The sequence below is a fragment of the Strix aluco genome, chromosome 1 (genome assembly GCF_031877795.1).
Source record: "Strix aluco isolate bStrAlu1 chromosome 1, bStrAlu1.hap1, whole genome shotgun sequence".
Classification (NCBI taxonomy): domain Eukaryota; kingdom Metazoa; phylum Chordata; class Aves; order Strigiformes; family Strigidae; genus Strix; species Strix aluco.
The window spans coordinates 74,124,258-74,146,339 of NC_133931.1; positions in this window are offsets into that span (position 1 = coordinate 74,124,258).

Sequence of the window (22,082 nt, forward strand, 5' to 3'; positions counted from 1 at the left end):
GAACTAATTAACTGTGTAACATACCATTCATATACTCTTTATGCTACATTCCCATTCATATTGTAATAAGGACTTTTGCTGGAACAGATTTTACCTTGTCTCTCTTTCCTATGTAGAGAAAGCATGAGTTATTTTGAATGTTAAAATATTATTATTACATGTTAAGAGTACCCCACTTCAGCTGTTTGGAATAGGTGGTAACGGTGGCAGACATGATATTTTAGCAAGTATTGGTACTTTCAGCCCAACTTTAAAGTGTGTTTCTGTTTCAAAAATTGATTCTAATATATCCTTGTCTTTCTTAACGGATTGGGTATGTTTGCATTTGCATGTATGCTTTGTGTTAAGAGATGTATCTGTTTGGTATTGTTTTTTTCTTCAGCTGTAGATTAGGGATGTCTAAATATAATACTCTGCGTTTGAAAAATGGGTAGGTATTGTAGTTGGAAATGTTATTAAACTTTTTATTTCTTGTGTTTCTTTTCTTTGTGTTTCTTTGTGTTTCTTGCGTTTCTTTTATTTCAGTGTTCCTTAGTTTAGTGCCTATTTTCATATCTGAATTGATGTGATAAAAGATTTATCAGAGGAAAAAAATTAACTGTTTTTAGTTGAGTGGGTTCATAACTATCTTTGCTGCAGTGGTTCTGTAGAGGTCAAATAGTAGCACACTGACACATTACACATTTCGTTACTCAAAAATCTTGCTGGGAGGCTTATTATTGAAGTCAGCTAGCTGTGTTTGGTTGACTGCTTTTCTTAGCTGAACTACTAAGTTGCCAGAAAACCACTTTGTCTTTGTTTCTAAGTATAGGACACATGTATTTCCAGTAAAGAGTAGGAACACTCTGTACAAACCTGACCACTCATGTTTGAAAATGGTGGGTTTAAATTGGTGTAGGCACTAAGCGGAGCAGGAGAAGGGAGAGCCAGTGCTGCTGTGAAGGAGGTAAGAAAAACCCGACATATCTAGTGGAGCAAAGATGGAGAAAATGTATGTTGAATTCTCTGACTTGGTCAGTGCTCCAAATACTAAGGAAGAAAATTTCCTTAAGCAAATACTGAGGAAGAAAATACAGAATTAAGCAAATACTGAGGAAGAAAAATTCCTTAAGCAAAATGGTTATAAATTGAGCATTAATATGTGTTAAGCTGGAAATTAGGAGAAGTTTTCTAATGAGGAAAAGAATATGGTGGTGAAACAAGAATAATAATTGCGGGAAGGTGAATAAGTTTGAATATCCGACATGTTTTTTACAATTTCATTGGAATGGGCTCTGGTATCCCTTTTCCCTTTTGAGTGTCTGCAATTATAAGCTTTGCTGAGTCACTCCTCTCCTGAACTTGTACTGAACATAGCACAGTAGGACACCAGTCTCTCTGGAGACTTTGAGGTTCTGCAAATATTAATGTGGGTAGAATCCCAATGATATATTCAATTCCAGTAGTGAATCAAATGCATCTTCTGTCTTGTTTTCTAGCAACTTATTTATAACATCTAGAAATAAATTTAGCAATAAATAGCAAACAGCATGAAAAAACTCACTACAAAGGAGCAAAATGTCATGGAAAGAATATTCAGCTGAATGAATGGACGAGCAAAAAATTTTACTGGTGAGTGAGAGATTTAGATTATGGAGTCACAAATAAAGTTTGCAAGGAGACCTGTTCCATTGCTTACATGGTGGTTAATTGCTTTTTCTCAAAGCAACAAATTTACAGCCTGAATTTATCTGACTATTGATGTGGCTTCCTGCAAAGAAAGTTTATCTTAGGTGAGATACATGGCGCAGACTAAAAATGGGCTCTTCTTAAACGTACTCTTCCAGTAATTTAAAAATGTTTGTGTATTTTGTCGTGTGGGAACAGACAGAAACATGGACTGTGGTGAGGCTTATTGATTGCTGCAGGAGTGAGCACTTGCTGAACAACAGTATCAGTGAAATAAGGAAAAGTTAAGAATTTGTAAAGAGAAATAGAATTTCTTAGTCAAAATATTATCAAATTCCATCAATTTGGAAAATGGCACATATATACACAGGTATTGCTGTGCATGCTGAGCATTTGAAGTATTGTGGCTAGCTCTAGTTATAGTGCTACACAGCAGTAATATTGACATCATGTATTACTGAATAGTTGACATCATGTATTAAGAATAGTTAAGTATTCCTAATTACTTTCTGTCACAAGTATTTTCATTTAACAAAAAAGCATAAAAAAAGCCAAAAGAAGTCTTTCCCTGAGTCTACAGCATCTTTCACTTCTTATGCTTTTCCTTTGAAATACTTAGTTTTGGTACAGCCTACCAATTGCAACTGGTAGCAGATTAGATGATTTAAAACCCTGGATCAGCTGAGAACATGATTTTGTTTCATATTCAACTGATTCCCTTTTATGTTTCGTTCTCTTCTGTCACCTTAGACTCCTTCCTTTTGGCTTTCAGCTTCTCGTTTTATTCTTTTCCTACTGACTCTGGACTGGTGTTTTTTGGTGTATTTATTTTTCTTTCCCTTTGGTATGCTTGGCCTCCTGGCTATACAATTTAGTACTTTTAATCTTCATCTCTGTTCTTTTTGATGTCAGTCTACTCTGTTCTTTACTTTGTCTTTTATAAGCATCCTGATAGCTTCTCTTTTGCTCCTGATATCTCCTCATAGCATCTCTTTTGTAGCATTTCCCTTTTTTGGTTTATTCACAGTATCTCAACAAGGTGAGTATTGTTTTCCAAGTGAATAGTATTTTTCAGTGATACCTGCAGTTTTAGGCAACGCAAAACCTTTGTGACTTGTAAAATTGGATTAATACTTTTGGACCTTTAATTTAAAAAGCTGTTCCACAATAACATTTGCTGAAATATATCAAAAATATTTCTCAGTCTGGAATCATTGGGGACGTAGCAACATTTATAAAAGCAGTTTGGAGGAGGTAGCTGATCCTTTTCAGAAGCTTGTTGCAGTCACAAAATTTACTAAGTAGTCTTCCATGTCTAAGAAAATAAATAAATAATGAACAAAGAATATTTTGAATGAATTTTTCCTGTTCTTTCCTACCGAAGCTGTTCAGTGTTAGTAATTATACTCCAGGACATAACATGAGAATGATTGTGCAGTCAGGAAGATCTGGGTTCCAGTCTGTATTCCAATGATTATTTGGGTACATGCCATAAAGTGAAACTGTTTAAAAGGAAATGGAGACAAGTCTGCACCAGGGTAGCTTACATTTTAAAGTTTGGGGAAGTTATCTGAAGTTGCACAGTGGGAATTTGAAGCTCGCTCTCCAGAGGAGTCATCTAACCTGACGTTTACAAAGTAGAAAGAACATTATAACTCTCTTTGAAAGTTTTAGATACAGCTCTTAGGTGTGTAGGTGTACCTCTTTGTTCACTTAGCTCTCCACTTCAACCAAAAAAGTTGAAAATTAACAAAATAGTTTTTCTCTAAACTTATCAAAATGTATGGTTTCAAATGTAAAGTATTATGTCAAATCTTACTTTTGTCTTTGCCTGAAACAGATTTTCACTACTTTGGCCATTGAATTGATAAAATCAGTCATTCATTGAGCCATAATCTAGACCAAAAAGATCAGACCAGTCATTTTCTTTGTCAAATTCTTCAAGTGATGTGTCAGCAGCAGCTCTGCTGCCTTCATTAGAGATTTAGCCATGTATTGTATCAAACTCAGGTGTCTGGATAGAAAATTAATCTCCTTTAACAACAGCAGTTGGCTAGCAATTGACTTTTAAATCTCTACCTGGGTCTAATATCTTGGCTGAGAGATCCTAGTGTGCATACAGTAAATCTAACAAAATAATTTGTTTAGTGGCTAATTTCTTATTTTTCAGAGAGAACAATTTTGGAAAGCTTGACATTGTTATTAAACTATGCTATGATATTCTCCTCTCTCCTATTGTGAATATACAAAGCCACTTTCTATAAAATATAAATGTGTCTTAAATCTTTTTTTTTTTCCTCATTGAAAAAAGAAGAAGAAAAAAGATTTATTCACAGAACTTGGAGGAAACTGGATCTTTACTAGGTTGTTGATGGCATAAGCCATAAACTATCAAGCTATGTTCATGGGTCAGTGAGCACTTCATGATTGGAGATGTATGAAAGTCTGCTGAGAGAGCACATCATGCCCTACTCTCGTTCTAACATCATTCAGTTATTTTTGAGAGGTGAGAGATTTCTATTTCCTGTACCATCTCTTTTTATTATTTTTAACACCAGCTTTCTGAGCATCCTTCCCCCCCCCCCCCCTTTGTCCTTGTTCTTTTTTATTTGCAAGAATAGGTGACTGTGTGGAAGGAAAAATACCAAAAATATGATAGTGATAGGGTGTTGATACTGATACAGACAGTAGTTTAGATAGTGAGCTGCTCTCACTGTCCTCTTCTCCTGTCTCCAAATTCAAGCAACATTTTGATTATTTTATACATTTTGTATTTTTAAATAAGAAAGGAAAAGATTGGCTTGTGCACAAGCTGAGACTGTAAATTAACTGAAATTATAGTTTAGCCAGAGATTTTGTACTGAAAAACACTTCTTTTATCCCAAAATATTGAAAATATTATTAGAGATCTTATTTTATTGTTGTGTACTTTAATAGTGGTGTATTGTACAAATAACTGTATCCACGTTACCTGAAGCATGGGATTGTATGAGCCTCCCTCTTCCTCAGAAAAGCTCAGGGAATTTCTCACTGCCAGTACTGTGACAGGGAGACCTTTGTTTATGCAGTCAGGTAGATTGAAATAACTGCCTGTATTCTGATATATTTAATTTGGTAACCAGCATGTCAGATCATATTTAGATCCATTTAGGTCTCACGGCATCCTCCAAATCTACACTCTAGATGCTTGATTTTTCTGGCTGCAAAACAATAATAATTGAGGTTGTTTTTGTTTTCCATTGTACCGTTTGAACAACTAAAGAAAAGAGGTTTTTCCTTTTCTGTTGTGATTTAATATATTCCTGAACCACACAGGATTATGTTAATTATCTCTATAAAAGTCAAAGTTACCAGTGTTGTGAAAAGTAAAATACAGAATAGTTAGCATTGTTAGTATAATGGACTTTTATTTAGACATACATCAATCACAAAAGCAGTGTATGATCCACATTTAAAACTGTCTCAGATGAGCAAAGTGTTAAACACTCAGTATTTCTGTGTTGATTGTAAAAAGTTGATGTTCTTATCAGTCCTCTTAGTGAAGAAACAAAAAAGGGAAGGCAGAATTTGTGGTGGGTGGGTGACACTAAGTCTGAGTCAGATTGACTCAGTTCTATGTGGCTGTTTCAATACCATTAAAAACTTGCAGATTGTGTATTTTAAAACCAGTGAGAGTCTCATTTTCCACATTTGCATCCTGTTACATCTTATGTACTTGCTCAGCTTTTGCTGTTTAGTTAGACTGTGCTTTACATGAGAAGAATTATGAGAGGTCCTGTTTAGAAGTCCTTGTAAAGTGAAGTGTAAGATAATTGATGAAAGCTAAATATTCTATATCATACACATGCACAATTATTTGATGGAATGGACTGTGCTTATTGTCAACTAGGTCCATACATGCATGGAATGATACAGAATTTCTAGCCTTAGTGTTTACTTTTAATTCTGAATTGTTAAGCTTCTAAGTAAAATAGATCTGAAATATTTGATAGATTTTTTTTTTTTTTTTAATATTCTGAATGACACTATCATCTAATCGATGCCTCTGGTAACATCTGATTCTACATAAACTAAGCTAACTTAAAAATTGCTCAGACAGCTGTTTTGTCATCATATAACTGACAGTTTCTGCTGAAACATCTGTTGCCATGTTGCTAAGTTTCCCTTTTTAATTATTTATGTTCGGTTTCTGTTCACAGACAGAGGTTGTCAAATTATGGAAGTGTAGAAGTAGTATTCTAAATAAGTAGCAAGATGATACATTTTTATATTTTCATTTGATTATGGGTGTTTTTATCCTGTGCATTTGTGCTTTCTTCTTGCAAGTTCCTTGTTCACCCTCAGCTCATTCCCATCCTTCCCTTTTTTCCCCTCTTCAGTGGGGATCCCGTTTCAGCAACTGGAATTTCACTCAATTCTCCCTGCCTTAAGAGGGTTTTGGGTCAAAGCTCCATATAAGACATAACTTTTATTTCTTAGAAGGAACACCTGAACTGACACACTGAATTTGAGTGTCCCATTTGAAATATCCCAGACAGGTATAGTCCAACACCTGAAATGGTGCATTTAAGGACTACTGTCCTGCACACTCTGTTCTGTATTCTAAGTATTTTACTTTTGTGTATACAGATGATGCCACATATATGCATTCAGCTCTCATCCTGAAAAATATTTTGTGAGCTAATTGGGTTTATGTCTAATCTCTAGGGCAAGATCCAACAGATAAAAGATCTTAAGTGAAAGATTTCTGCTGCCTTTTGCCTTTTTGTCAATTCCCTGAAATTTTGATGATTGCAAATTTGTCTGATTCTGTGTATCTGTAGATGTTAAATGTAGCAAAAGTACTTGTAGCACCGTGAAATTTGCTATGAAGTTAATGCTCATAGTTTTTACTTTAAGATTTGAAAATTTGTTGAAATCTATGTACTTATCAAAGTCATTTGGATAGTCACAAGGATTTGAATTTAAGTAAGGTATAAAAGAGCTCTTTTAAAAGGCTACCATTTGTTCAGGAAAGAGTAATAGCAGGAAGAGGTGTTGCCTTTGGTGCCAATTGTTCCGAGTTGTGGGAAGAGGGAAGGTTTCCTTCCTCTGGGGCAGGGGATGGGGAAAAGAAGAAAGAAGACATATTTAGAGTTTCATATGGAGCCCTAGGCAAGAGAGATCAGAAGGTGATACTTTGGATCAATCATCCAAAGCACACTTTTGTAGTGATGGGGGACATCAGCTAGAGTGGTATCTGTTTGGAAAGGATACAGCCTGTAGCAATTTTTTGCAAGTTGCTGGTGAGAATTTTCTCATACAGAAGTTGGAGACAGTCTTCAGGCCTTTCTGTGATTACCCAACTACTAATTTTAGGCTTACTCTCACATTTTCAAGTGGACAATTAAAATCTATTCTTAGAAAAGGCAGTTGGAAGAACATTAAATAAATAAACCAATGCACAAAAAAACCCCAAACCCAATAGACTTAAAGACAACTTTAACATTTTTTTTTTTAAAGATTAATTTAATCCTCTGAGAAGCAAGCACATAGGTAAATGGATTTCAGAGTAACTGACACTTCCCTAAAGTGTATTAAGGTTGCTAACTCAAACTCTTGCACTCTAGAGGAAAGGAAAGGTAATACACAGCAAGGGAAACTAGGCCAAATTATTAACTACATACACGAAGTATGAACACAGAAACAGACCCTGAAAGACTGAGGCATAAGTGGAAACCCAGCTATCAGGGAAATGAGTTTTATAGAGGTTCACTGCTAAATAGCAGGGGTACATTTCCACATTTCCTCACTTCCACAGAGACCTTTCCTGGGACTGGTGCTACTTAATATTTTCATTTACAAGTCAGATATTGGAAAATAGAGTCTGTTCATTAAATTCACAGATTAAGCCTCTCAGAAAGAAGTATGCTGGAAGGAAGCATTAGAATTCAACGTGATGTTGACAACTTATGGAAATGTCCTAAAAATATGGTGAAATCCTTTAAGGTCAGCATAAAATTTCCTGCTAAAGAAGGATTAATCAATTGTGTAAGTGCAGGATAGCTAGGTAGCAGCTTTTCCAAAGTGGGTGCAGGAAGTAGTGAAACCCAAGCTGAACTGTGATTAAGGTGTTGCAGAAAGGGAAAGGAAAAAGCAATACAGTACTGGGAAGTGTTAATAAGACTATTCACCTGCCCACCGCCTTTGCTGTCTATAAAACTTCAGTGGCAGAACTGCTTTCAGTTTTAGGCATTTTGATGCAAGCAAAGCATGTTGGGTTATGGAGTTAAAGACTCATCACCACACACACACACACGAGCACAAAGAAGCACAGAAACACAATGACAGGAGAGAGAACCCCAGTAACCCAGCCAGAGGCACAAGATTCTGCCTGGCTCATCCCAGAGGAACCATCAGCCCCCTGTCCCAGGGTGAACCCCGTCTAGATGAGTCAATGAGACAGGTTCTCCAGAGCACTTTTTGACTGAAGTGAGTTATTGTTTAGCAGGTATGGGCCTTGTTATGGGATGCAGGGGAAGGACATCTTGGCACTGGACATGTCTTACTAGGGGATGTTTAGGGAAGGAAACAAAAGTGGGGAAAGGGAGTGTTGTGGTTTGACCTTGGCTAAATGCCAGGTACCCACCAAGTCGCTCTATCACTTACCCCCCCTTCCCCTTTTTTTTTCTCAATAGGGCAAAGAGGGGAAAGAAAATAAGATAGAAAAACACCCAACCCTTGTGGGTAAAACAAAAGCAGTTTTAATATAAGCAAAGTGAAGCAAAGGTCCGCGTGTGGAAGCAAAAAAAAAGAAAACAGATTTATTCTCTACTTCCCATTAACAGGCGACAGGCCTTCTCAGGAAGCAGGGCTCCAATACGCGTAGTGGTTGCCTTGGAGGACCAAGGGTGACCCCACCCCCTTCCTCCTTTCTCCCAGCTTTATACTGAGCAGACATCATATGGTATGGAATATCCCTTTGGTCAGTTCGGGTCAGCTGTCCTGGTTGTGTCCCCTCCCAAGATCTTGCCCGCCCCGTCCCACTGTGTGGGGGGGAAATGTTGGAAAGAGCCTTGGTGCTGTGTAAGCACTGCTCAGCAGTAGCCACAACACCAGTGTGCTATCAACACCCTGCCAGCTCCCAACATAAAACACAGCACCATGAGGGCTGCTACAGGGGAAAACCAATTCTGGCTCAGCCAGACCCAGTACAGGGTGGAATCTTGGTGGGGAGGAAGAAGCTTGGGGAAATAGAGAGATAAGAGAATAATAAAATGAGCCTGTTGTGTGTAAACAGGTTGCTGATCAGTGTACTTGCCTAGCTGTGCCCTGAGCCTGATCAGTGCAATCTCTACCATCTTCCTGTTCAACTCTGTTTTTAAATATTTTCCTGGTGCCCTTCTGTCTATGGAGGTCTAAGTGCCAGAGAGTTGAGTTGGACCATGGGTCATAGGGGCCTGTGTTTGTGGTGCCAATAGCTGAAGATACCCAAGTGCGTCCATACTGTGTGGATTTATATATGTCAATGTGTAATTACTAGCAAACATTAGCCCTGACTAGCTGATGAGTAGGATGGAAGCTTGGGAGTCACGTATTGCATTGGTCTTCAGTCTGGAGAGACTTGAGCGGTCTAGTGAGTTGACTACTGGAGAGACCAGGAGGTCCAAGCCATATATTAAAGAGAGTGTGGCCTCCGGGGTATGGCTTCAGGAAAGGTCATAAATCTGGGTCAGCAACCATAGAGACCTGTCTGCGTATGTTTGTGTCTGTGAGTGGGACAGCTGGGAGGCCAGGGGATCAGGGAGCCAGGTACTAGATAGACTGCCTAAGGCCAGTTACTGGTGAGATACATATTCTGTATATATGTGTCTATATATGTATGTATTTTCCACTAATGGGCTTTCATCTATACCATCCAGAGAGGGGACCAAGATTAAGCCATGGGTGTTCTTTCTGTTTGTGTGAGTGCTGTGCTTGATGTCCATGTATCTGTGTGGCCAGCCACATCTATATGTATATATGCACTGTGTATATGTCTATTCAGAGTATGTATGCCACCTTGCTGCTGGCTGGGCCTGAGGATATGGACCTGCAGCAGCCTTGCCTGTATTGAGCTACCAGATTTGGCAATTCATGACAAACGTGTTTGGAAAAAGCTGAGAGAGACAATGAGAATCCTGAGAATTGTGAAGAAGTTAAAGTTTTCTAGGTAAAAAGAGAAGTAAAGGAGAAAACAACATACTTTAGTGCATAAGAGGAAGTATGTAGGAGAGGGAAATAATCTGTTGTTCAGATTCAAATACTTGCAGCAAAGGAGATTAAGTTTAAATATTAGGATGAGCTACCTGATAGATAGGAAAGCCAACACTAGTGTAGTTTGCATGGGTAAGCTGTTGAACTTCCATTTGTAGAGGTTTTTTAAGAGTGGGTCCTAGAGTCTTCAGTGACGAATGTTGTTGATCCTGCTTTTAGTTGGGGGATAGTTACGATTTCCTTTGTGCTTGCACGCTTTGTACTTATTTCAATTCTAAATTTCTCACTTTATTTTGATTTGGCACTGGAAATATCATGTTTTATGATGCTGGATGTGTATCTGCTGATAGGAAATTGAGGCATTTGTCCTGTCGGACCTCTAATGTTCTGAAGCAACTGGGTGAATTCTGAGTCCTCTGCAGCTGGAAGACTCAGCCTCAAACTCAAATTTTCAGAAGTTTTTGGGGTCACAAGGGGCTCTGACCAAGGTTTGGGTCTAAGAGCTCTTCATATGGAAACTCAACAGTCAGGGCCTGAACACAAATTTTGAATTTGACGTGTCTTTTGTGTTGACAGAACTTTTTTAAAAGTTAATATAAGTCTTGTTTTGCCCTTTTTCTGCACCTCTTTCCTTGGATGAACATAGATTGCTTTGCAAGGTGCCCTCATTCTGTGTGACTTGGCTTGAAGCAGCAGACAGATGCTTCTTGCTCTTTGATGACAGATATTTAGCAGGCTGAGGGCTATCAAGGCAGGATTCTTCCAACATCATTGGTACTTATCTGTCTCATCCGAGTAGCTGTGCTAGTGGTTCATGGTGCACTGCTATATGAAGCGGTAATTATTTATTGATTTATTTCACTGCAGAAAGCCTTCCACCTTCATTTTGTGAGATGAAAAAGGAATCTTTAAAGCAGAATGTCAGAGAAAATATCTGAATGATAACTGTAGGATAAGCCATAGCAAATGGGCCATACTTCTAGCACTGGACAAAGATTGAAGCAGCAGGCTACTCTGAAACCAGTTCCCTTAGTGGCCTCCTTTAGAGAGGGAGGGAGAAAAGGTAGTTCTGGTTCACAGGGGAGAGAAGTACCTGTGGAGCCTGTGTAGGATGAGGACCAGGAAGTGAGGTGAGGAAGAAGTGAATGAGGAAGAGTGAACAGAGTTGATGTTTGATGATGGTGGTCCTGTTGGAAGAAATGCAGCCCCAGAAGCACAGATCGTTAGGGCTGCAAGAAGGGGAGGCAGACGTGGGGAGGAAAGTGAGGAATTGCTTAGCCCTGTGTCGGTTGCCGTAGTACCTCATTAGAACACTACTAGTGTGGGTACTGGCCTCTGGTGGGTAGTTTCCCTTAACATGTAGCTTTGCTACTGCTGTTAGTCTGGAAAGGATTTGGTAGTGACTGCACTTGGGCTGCACCTATGCACCTCACAGAGTTTGCTTCTTTCATGTCTGCTGGACATGTCTATCAGGACAGTCATCGCTCCCATTTTACTTCTGTGAAGGGCCTGAATATAATTTCTCCTGGAGGTGGAGTCACTTCTGATTTGGTAATAGGGACAGTACCTAGAGTCAGCAGTACATGTGAATGAACAGCCTCTGCTGCAGCCCAGAAGTCAGAGGCTGGTAATAACTGAAAGAAGGAGGAGGAGACTGGGCTTGAGAGCACACTGGGCCATACTGAAAGCAGTGACAGGAGCTGTAAGAGACACAAAGTTTACATAGGGAGAGATGGGGAGCACCTAAACTGTTACAGGCTGATAAAGAACAGAAATTAATTCCATATATGCTCTACAATTTTGTTTCCAATCCCTATTGAGCATATCTGAAGGGAAAAAAACATGGTCACATGTAGCCTAAGGCAGTGACATTGTCTGCTAAGTACACAAGAATAGAGGCTTTATATGTCCCCACTTTCTTGAGAAATGTTTGCTTTCTGCTGTAATTAAAATAATGACATCAGACAGCTTGTTGCTTTAATATTTTGGGAGTATCAAATCTCAGTGCTGCTTTGAGAATAGCAGTATGGCCTTGCTGGAATAGTTGGAAGGTGGGCCAGGAAACATGGAAGTTTGAGCTCACATCATATTGTAAAACAACTACAAGCAAGATGCTGCATCTTCTGCTGAGAAGACATTCTGCATGCATGTTTTAAAAGAACTATAGATATTAGAGTATCAATATACTGTTACAGAGGAGTGGTTTTTCATTTGCTGTCCTCTCACTTTTTCTTAACATGTTAAGTGATGTACTGTGACACAGTGAGGATTCAAAGATGGTCAGGAAAGTTGATATGGAAATGATTTAAGTAACCCTATTTTGTGGTCTGTTAGGGAGAAAGCTGAGACGTAGTGAGACTCTTCCAACACTGTACTGAGAAAGCAAAAACACTAAAGAAGTTCGTGGTGGAAATCTCACCGAGTGCTTTTCTGAAAAGTTTCACATGAGAGTCCTTAGTGGAAAGACTGCTACTTGATGTCAGTGAATTCCCTAACTCTAAGTACATGTGCTTTGTTCAGCAAGGAACAAGGAGGCAGGAGTACTTCTGCAGAGGAAGAGGCTTTGGTGTTAGTCTTCACTCATGAGCAGTCAAGATATCACTGTTATCGGGTGTTGATATTATTGCAGGTGCTGCAGCAGCAGAGAGGAAAATATCTCTAGAACTGAATGTGGGTATTTGTCCTGCCTGTGGGAGGAGAGACTGTATTGCTGCTGCAGTATAGGAGACAGGGAAGGAACAGTAAAAGACACTATGGTGTAGGGGCAGGGATGAAGGTTTTGTTGGTCAGTCCTTGTTTGTTAATGTGCACTGGAAGGGATTCTTCTCCCAGCATTGCATCAGGAAAGTTTTTCACATGTTTCTTGCCCACCAACCAGTGTGTGTTTGGAATGTCTCCTAAATCACTGCAGACAGCTGCAGTCTGGCATACAACAGCACCTACTTCCATGGAGTATGAAAAGCATTAAATTGCAACAGATTAGTATTAACTTCCCCAGAATGTACCCAGAGGATTGCTAGAGGTTGCCAGAAGCATTTCAAAGGAAGAGCCTTTCTTTAGGGCAAATAATGACTTCAGAACAGAGTGTCTTTAGGTCATCTTTGTCAACTCAAGCAAGAAATGAGACTCAGGAACAATCCTTCCCTGGACAGAAGGGAACAGGAAAAGGAGATGCTAATTATGAACAAGTGTCATGTTGGTAAATGCCAGTAATCCAAAATGTAATAAGAACCCCAGATTCCCAATATCTTACTACATCTGTGTAGTGGGGTTTTTTTGTGTGTGTAAAATTAGAAACTGGATTTTAATATTTATCATCTTCTATGGACAGCAGGTTGATCTCCAAACAGTGAATTAGCTTTGGAGCTTCATGGTAGCTTAAGCCTATCACATCAGGCTCGTCCACTGACTCTGAAATCACTCATTAGTACTTTTCTGTGACGGTCCATGAATCAACCCCGATTGAGCCCTTACCTCTTCTTACTCCTCAGCAATGCTTCATACCTCTTTTTCCCCTGTTGTGGTACACTTAGTCACACTAACGCTCAGTGCATTAGGACAGGATCCCTCTGGATGGAGGGTGGGAAAGTTGACCTTGGGAACAAGCACAGAACTGGAATATACAACATTAAGGAACACAAGACTAAAAACTCAAATATGGTTCCTTGGAATCTTTATAGATGGGTCCCAAAAATGCTGGTCTTAGATTTGGTCCTCATGCATGCTAGATCTCCCTTTTTAGCATTACCAGGCCAAATGAAACATTCTGAAATGGTTAAAATTATTAATTTTGATTCTGCCCAAAACTTATTTGTATTTCCTTTGTGGAGAATGATACTGTTTCTCTTCCTGATTTTATTTTTTTCTTTTCAATATTGTAGGTCTTTTTTCCAAATCAGAATGCAAACTAGACTTTGAAATTTTTTGTTAAGGACACATTGCTGTTCTTCATCTAGATCTATAAATAGTGTTTTAATAGCTTGCATAGTTTTCCTTTAGGGGCCATTCCTTCTTTCATCTACTGTCTACTCACTTTGTTGTTAATGGTAAGGGTTGAAAAGATTTTGTTTTTCTTCTCTGAAATATCCACTCTCTTGAAAATATTTAACTCCAAGAGATATCTTACTGGCACCCCAAGAACTTCAACTTCATAAGCAGAAAAATAGAAAACAAAAATATAATAAAACCTATCAATTTCTTGTCCTTAATGACTCACTTAAACAGCAGTCATGCTGGTTTTGCTCTAATTATTATAAGTTAGCCATCTTTGGTCAAAGGAGCCAACTGTGAATTCAGTAAAACATCTTGCCACGCTGGCTGGGAAGAGCATTTGTTTAAGTTCTTGTGAGGGCTTAAAATGCTTTGACTACTTTACTTTCATTTTTCTCTCTGCTTTTCAAAGAGCAGTTTTGAAACCATACAGAGTCTACCAATTGCTTAGTAATGCACCATTTCTGTTAACACTCACTGAATTACTGCACCCCAATTCGAAATAAATTATCACTCTTACAAAGACAGGTCTGGCTTAGTTTCAGCATTTTGGGAATGTGCGACCAGAACAGTACTTTGGATCAGACCCACAGCATCAGTACTTTCCTACTTTTATTGGAAATATTTCTGTAGATGCATTGCTGTTGTCTTATTTACCTGCTTTATGGTAGCATCATGCTGGTGGACCAAAGTCATGATGGCTGATGGATTGATCAGTTTAGGTCTTGATACTTATTTCTGGCCATTTCCATGAGCAATCAATTTGAAGTAGACATTCTTTTAATCATTATACAATATTCCAGTTACTCTCCTTGCTTACTGGTGATGTCACGCATCTTTGTGTCAGTGGGTATTACATGCCTACTTTGGGGGCTAATGTCATTAATGAAAGTATGGAGCAAAATTTCTCCTGAGATTGATTCTTTTAGTACTCCATTAATGGCTTTTTGTTTGCTCATTTTAATATCCTTAATATGGTATAATTCAGTTTGACTTTTTGATGTTTCCATTTCATTCTTGCCTTTTCTGACATCTTATTCAGAGTTTTCCTTGGTGATCTTTCTAATTTTCTATTCGATTTCCAATTTTTTGTATTTGGAGTTTTGCATATTGCAAATACTAGATATTCAGGTATTAAACTGGATATTCATCAGTCTGGGTTTAAACTCTAGGGGAAGTTTTCTTCCTTTTCCTTAGATTTCAAGTTGGGGAACTTCTGCAGCTTTAACTTAAAAGGAACTCCAGATCTGATTTCCACTGAGTGTCCTTTAACCTTTAACTATCACTCTCAGTTTTGTGACTTAATAGCATGGTGCTGTGTGTGAAGGTGAACAGATATTCTGAATAATTAACCAGGTTGCAGTTGTCTATTGACCTTCACAAGAGATCTGATGCATGATCCTTACCCTGATCAAGCAAAGGACTAAAGCATGTAACATGCAAGTACTCTATTGGGAACTTTGTGAAGTTACTGAAGCAGTTGCCCACCCTTTTTCCAACATTAGAAATGTTATTTTCTTCTTCCAGTGATGTATGGTCTTTATATCCTGATTTAATGAAGTTTTATATATGATCTGCAGATTTCTTGATGCCAGAAAGGCACTGCTGCAGCTACCTAATTTCTTATGTGACAGAGTCTGTAGATTTTTTCTTAGGGGAGCATCTTAGTAAAGTGTGTACTGAAGTCACCAGAATTCTCCATGTATCGCATGAAAATCCAAGGCAGAATCCAATGTACATCTCTGCCTAGATTTTCCTGTGATATGAGTGAAATAACAATATTTTAAATAAAATGTTTGTAACAATGATGTGAACTCTTGCAGTCTAGACTGCTCAAGACTGTGGTATATAGGCTCAGGGAGCATGCATCTACTGCTCAAGAAGTATGTTCAAACTGATTTTTCTTTAACCAAAACTGTAAATATATTCGTACATTCAAGTGGCATAAAAGTGGCATAGCTACCTCAATCTGCAATGCAGGTTTCTATCAACTGAAGATCACAGTTGTTTTGTTGTTACTCAGATTCAAAGCTTTATAATTGAGTCTTCAGTCCAAAGGGTCTGAAAGTCATTGTCATGTGAGAGAAGGCAGCTGACAGAAACACAGTAGCCTCCTTAAAAAGCATGTGTGCTTTTTGGTCTGTTACCAAAGAAAATGCATCTCCCCTGAGACTAACACTCTTGTTGGCAGTCTCAAGGGAAAGGACAAGTTCTAATTTACGTTTTTTTTCCCTGAAGAATGTCTCTCTGGGTAAGAGTCACACCAAGCTGGCAGAGCAGTATGTGGAAGACTCTCCTGCCGTGACTTGCACTGTAGTTACTTTGGAGGGAGAATAGGTGAGTTCAGTGTGCAGGTCAGTTCAGCTTTGTGCTAAGAAGCAGATTTCCAACCTTAGGCAGCACTCCTTCCAAGCTCCCTGGCACTGCTGCTTTTCTGAGCAGTGGTGTGTTTGTCTACACACATATTCAAAATAATAGCAGATTGTGGGGACTTAAAAATATTTATTTGCTGCCTTGCGCTGCCTTGGAATGCCTCAATGTGTCAAGTTACCTTCAGATCACATTAAAGACTGTCATATAGTATGTGATATGACAGCAACATAATAGGATTGATAGAATTCATCTTGACAGGACACAAATGGGTAGGTCAAACAAGGACAGCTTTTTTCCTCCTCACTTGCTTCTAAAGTTGTTGTCCTATTCTAATTCAAGGGAAGCGAGCTGCTTCTAGATTAAAATCAAAGAAAAGAAACAAGCAGATTTGAAAGTCTGATAAATACCTTGGAGAATGAGAATAATAATTATTTCTTTAATAACTAATGTAAACTAGTTTATTAAAAGAATTCTTAAAATAGTCTTGGCAGAATATGTGTATTATATGTATGCTATCAATCTCATCTACCGAAATAAGTCAATTTCTGTGCTGAAGAAGGTGGTTTGAGGTTGGCCAACTTTTCTTCTGAACCAAAATACACTTGTCTCTGTAGCCTCAAGAAATAAATAATGTTTGGTCATCTAATTTCAATGAAAAGTTTGTGTGATTTTGGCCTGTTACCAAAGGAAAATGCATCTCCCCTGTGACTAACATGGTTGGTGGTCTCAAGTTTATTCCCTGAAAAAGGTCTCTCTGGGTAAGTGTTGCATCAAGCTAACAGAGCAGTGTGCAGAAGCCTCTCCTGCTACAGCTTGTACTGCCATCTAATTACTAATTACACTGAAATCTCTGTAAATCCTCTATAAAATATTATTCAGATAGAATTTCTGAAAAAATAAAGCAAGTTAAATAACACACTGGAAATTCCTAGAGCCTTCTGTTGATTATGCCTGAGTTATTAGTTGTTGTTTTTAATCCCAAGAACATTGCATCTTGTTGACTCATATTATTTAATAACATTCTATAGTTCTTTTAGGGTGCTTATAATTGTCTGAATAGTCTTTAATTGCTTTTTATCACTTTATTTATTTGTAGAGAGCTACATGCATTGTTAGTGTCCATCATGAAATCTGAGCTAGGAACTGCTAAATAAAATACTTGTGCAAAGGTAGAATGAATATTTCAAATAAAATCAGATAATTAACTTTTCTGTTTTTACAATCCTTTTTATTTCTGGTCTTTCTGAAAAGTGATGTTTTTCTTTTTTAAAAGTAATACTTGTGAAAATCAGTAGTTTTGCCACTAGGTATAAATACATTTCAGTAAGCGCATTAACATCAGAAATACTGTGGAGGCTTCTCATAAGTAGTCATGAAGTATGTCAGCATCAGCTCCATTTTGAGCAGAAATTCAGTGGTGAAAGGGCTTATTCTCAGTGATTTTAAGCTAAATGCAAATTTTAGTGCTGTCTTGGATTGAAAATGTGGAAAGATCAGGAAATGTGAAATTTGAAGAAGTATAACAGAAATGTAAAATATCATACTGATATTTTTTTTGGTACTGGTTTGAACTGGCTGAGCAGAAAAGAAACCATTCATGATTTTGTAACCAAAACAAAAGAAATGATCAGTGAAAAAAATCATACATTTAGATCTTCTTATTTATAATCCAAGGATATATGTGCATAAAAACTTTCAAGAATCTGTTCCAAAATTTTTCATATTCCTTTTTATTTTTCAGTGATTAGTAGATGTTTCTTATTTAGTCAGTCACTATTCTGCCAGGAAAGTCACTCATGCACTGAGTAGTAACACAACTGTGTCAGCTGGCAGGCCAGTTACACAAGCCAGGCAATGGTAAAGCAGTGAGTTTACAAATAAACGTGAGATAAATGCTGCATGAAAAATCAGAAATTAGCTTCAAGAAATAAAAGAAATATTGGCTTATCAATGATGATAGCCACTCTGACTTTTTTTATTCAGAGAAGCTACGTGGGTTTTTTTGGTGAATCTCCTGATTAATCCCATTTCCGAGGCATTCTTTGAGTTTGCCAAGTAGTTTTGGTACATGTGAACTGTATTCTTTTTGCAGGAAACTGATCTGCAAGGTACTGTTAAAATCTATTTTTTTTATCCCCCCACTGCCCCACCCCTTTCCTCTCTTTTTATTCCATCAGGGCTTTCTGAAGAGAGGGAAGACCTGGCTGTTTTGCTAGCCTCAGTTTAGCTATGAACCAAAATCCACCAAAATCAGTGAGAGGCTTTTCACTGAGTTCTGGAGGTACTGAATCATACCTCTAATTCTGTGAAGATTATCACAAAATAAGCAAACAAATTTGAATTGAGAATGAAGTATGTATCTCACATCTATTGATACATTTTCAGTAAAGAATAATTGCATGTTCATCACAAAACCTATATTTTAATTGTAGAGCAGTAAAGTGTGATTATAGTATTATTCTATCCAGCTAAAAGGGATGTTTACATCTTTTTTTTTTTTTTCAGTAGTAGAGTTTTGTGAGATAAGTGGATTGCATGAAAATAGAAGAAAATAAAAAAGTATGAGAAAAAATAATTTGAAAATATAAAAAAGAAATACTTTACTGTAGCTCCTTGTGTTGTTTTATGGGTGAGGCTAACTAGCATTTAAAGGCTAATATCTTGAAATGAACTCAGTTATTTTATTGAGCACTGAGTGTTTGTAAAGACTTTAGAAAGAAAGTCTCCTTTAACGGATATATCATAAGCATGAAAGCTGCTGTGCATGAGGCTACTGAGAGATGATTTGGAAAAGTATAGCTTGAGCTTTTTCAGTCAGAGCCCTATCTGAAGTTATTTGATTGTCTGTGAGAAATAAATGGGGCTCTGGGCACTAATGGATTTGGTCCTGAAGAGGTGATGTGTGTTCAGCAGTTGAGAAATTAAGGCACCACCTAGAAAATTTATCTCGCTTACCACTAGGCTTCCAAATATACTGAGGATTTTGGGAACAACATGACAGAAACTCCTGAGTGACAAGTCAGAGGATGATTAAGGGATGGTATAAGACACACAAGGCCAGACTGTGCTCCTGATTACTCCTATGGGGATGTGCAAAGGCATCTTTGTGCAGGGTTTTGTGGACAGGGTCAAATTTGCTCTGCCTGTATTGCCAGATGCATTCAAACTGATTCTGCACTAAAAACTGTGAGACTGTGGGTTTAAGATGAGGTCTTAAGCCTGAGGTGAAATCTATTAATATCTGAGGCTTCAGAAGTTTGTCGTGGGTGTTTTGTGGTTTTTTGGTTTTTTTTTTTTTTTGCTGTTGTTGCTGTTTGAATTGTCTACATCTGCTTCAGTTTAAAGTATTAAAAATAAATTTCTGTCTCCCCGTGTCATGTCCCTGCCTAATTTCTGGCTACTACCTGGAAAGGCAAAATAGAATGAAAAGGGACAAAACTGAACCCAAATCTTCCTACATTTCGGACTACTCTATGACTAGCAGAAATAGGCATGCTTGTTCTTAAAAAGCAAAAAGAAAAGAAAATATACACGTGTGTATGTTTTGTTGACCTTTGTTTCTAACCCTTAATGACAGGCCGCACCATAATACTATAAACACTGTAAAAAGGAAGAAATGCTCATATTTCCTCTGAAGTTATGCTTGGAGATATATTCCTGGAACAGTTACAAAATGTCTGTGGACAAAATCCAACAATCAGTGAATTATCACTAGCTTGATTTTCGTGTCAATTTTACTCAAATTACTGCAAATTTTGAATTACTTATTCCAGATTTACAGTGGTATGTAAAATAAAGGAAAATGAAGTAGTTAAACTTTGCCATTAGTAGAGTCTGTCACTCTTACGTGTTGGTCATTTTATATCACCACAAGATCTGAGAGAAGTGTATGGCCTTGACAAATACTGTTTGACAATTTTTTAACTGAGGTAGATGATAATAGGTTTATTAAGACTGAGATGAAACAATACTCCTCAAGAGCTGAATGCTGACATGTATTAAGTGGTTATTTTAAGATGAAACATTAGTCTTGACATGTTGCTAAGTTTCCATGAACTTTAAGCAACACAATTTCAAAACAAAAACTTCATAATCTCAAAGTAAGGGCTGGGATGAGCAGTGACCTGGCTTTGAAGGAGTTTGCAGAATGTTGGCAAAGAGGTAAGTACAATTCTCAGTCATAGGATGTCACTTAGGGCCTTCCGGTCCTGCATGCCCCCAGGTGAGAAGAAATAACACAAATAATTTTGTGTATTCACCTCTCAGTTTCCAGGTAAGAGAAGGTTGGATTATTGTTCTTTGAAGATGTAGTGAGATGAGATGAAAGTGTAAAATGGGAGTGAAATGAAGGGGAAAGGCAGGAAAACTGTGGTTTTAGTGTTCAAGGTAACCAGGACTCAAAAAAAGTGTTTTTTTAATGCCAGGCTCTGACAGTGACTTCAGCAGTCACCATTTACCTTCAGCTACTCTGCTTCCTCAGCGCTGTCTGTTCTGTAAGGAGAGAACTCCTCTGAGGCTCAATTCTTTTGAGATCAATTACTGAATACATAGGAAGGAGGGAAAACTAGTGACAGGGAAGGAACAGATTAAGAGGGGTGAGATGAATGAGCAGAGAAAAATAAGACTCAGTTGTGAAAGTGCTAGCACAAACTGGGAAATTGAGTGACACTGACAAAAATTTTGGAAAGGGGTGAGTGTTGATGGAGGGTGAATGTGAAAAGTTAAGCAATTAGCACAGGAACTGAGAAAAAGTGAGAAAAAGTGGGGGAAGGCGAGACTGATGGGAAGGAATATTACTAGTTTTTGAAAACCAAAGGTAATGAACAGAAAAAGAAATAGGAAAAAGGGGAAAATCAACAAAGGAAATTGACTGAAACTAATGAAAGCTAGATAAAATCCCAAATGGTTTTAAATATTTTTATTTAAAAATGCCTTTTGAACAGTAAGAAGAGCAACATGTGGTGTCCTTTATTTGGTCTGTGAAGCACTTCAAGGTGATTATAGCGAAGGATTAAAAGAAGATAAACTGGCCAGGATGTGAAGGATTCACAATCGTTCTATTATTATAGAAATATGAGAAGTGGAAATAACTTCCCTATTTTTCTAACATACTTATGTTTTTATGTAGGTATTCTGACTTTGGGTAACTGCAATATGTAAATAACAACAATGAATTTTGCCTTTGACCACTTTATCTTCCACCTGATTAGTGTCTTAGTTGTCCTACCAGAAATGTAATTTGGGAAAATTAAGCTCCAGTAGGATGCTGTCACTGACACGAATGGGAAACATTCTACATTGCAATGAAAGCTTCAGTGCTTCTGGGACAATGTGTCACGAAAAGTGAAAAACCATGCAAAATGTTAATACCAGGTTTGAACATACCAGTTAATGGTATGATGGTAACTGACTTTGGTATATTTGAAGACAGTATTATATAGCTGACCTAGCTGGGACGAGGGGCTGCTTGGTCTTGAAATCCTTTCCTGCCTTCAAACTGTCTTCAACATAAATTGCTGTCTTATGCTTATCATGGGTCATTGAATAACTAGTAAGTGAATAATTAGATGAAATATAAATTGGGACATTTCTGTGATAATCTTTTTTGATTGAAGGATCCTCTCATTGCTTGGTTTCACAGTGAAGATGACATTCTTCTTTAGTTGCTCTTCTCTGTCCTTTTTTTGCCTGTATTAAAGCTGTTTTCAGACCAGACCAGAAGTCATTTTTTTATTTTTTGAGGTTTGTCTGCTTCTTCACAGGTGCCTATTTATGTGACAACTTTCTGGGTGCCTGTCCAAGTATTTTTCTGTTTG